The sequence below is a fragment of the Fulmarus glacialis genome, unplaced genomic scaffold (assembly GCF_000690835.1).
Source record: "Fulmarus glacialis isolate BGI_N327 unplaced genomic scaffold, ASM69083v1 scaffold9096, whole genome shotgun sequence".
In the NCBI taxonomy this organism is placed as follows: domain Eukaryota; kingdom Metazoa; phylum Chordata; class Aves; order Procellariiformes; family Procellariidae; genus Fulmarus; species Fulmarus glacialis.
The window spans coordinates 1-331 of NW_009218717.1; the positions used below are offsets into that span (position 1 = coordinate 1).

Sequence of the window (331 nt, forward strand, 5' to 3'; positions counted from 1 at the left end):
TATGCCGGAGCGGGCCGTGCCGTGGGCCGCCTCTCCAGTTTGAAAGTACCTCTGCTTTCCCGTCTTCTCTCCTTAAATGGTTGTCGCTTCCCACCTCCCACGGAGGGATGAGTTAGGCTCGGAGCTGGCGCCGACTCGGGTACCCGTGCAGAGCCCTCGGTAAGCCAAGGTTGGTATTTCTTATTCTTCCCTGCCGGGGGGAACGCAAGCTTCCCCTCCCCGTTAGGGCGGATGGTCTGGGATGCCGTCGCCGTTGGGTTGCTCCTGCCGTGGTTAACGTTGCCTGTGGGGGGAGGTGGCGGCTGGGCTGTGCTGAAGGTTTGTATCTTGA

At 61.3% G+C, this 331-nt stretch overlaps 1 protein-coding gene across 1 annotated transcript in view; it reads left to right on the plus strand.

Moving 5' to 3' along the window:
* The first annotated feature begins 11 nt into the window (after positions 1-11).
* ZNF319 (zinc finger protein 319) overlaps positions 12-331 on the plus strand; it is a 3935-nt gene continuing 3615 nt past the window's right edge. Inside the window, exon 1 of the mRNA XM_009580122.1 lies at positions 12-159. The gene's annotated coding sequence lies outside the window, so the exon portion shown is untranslated. The remainder of the gene's footprint in view (positions 160-331) is intronic.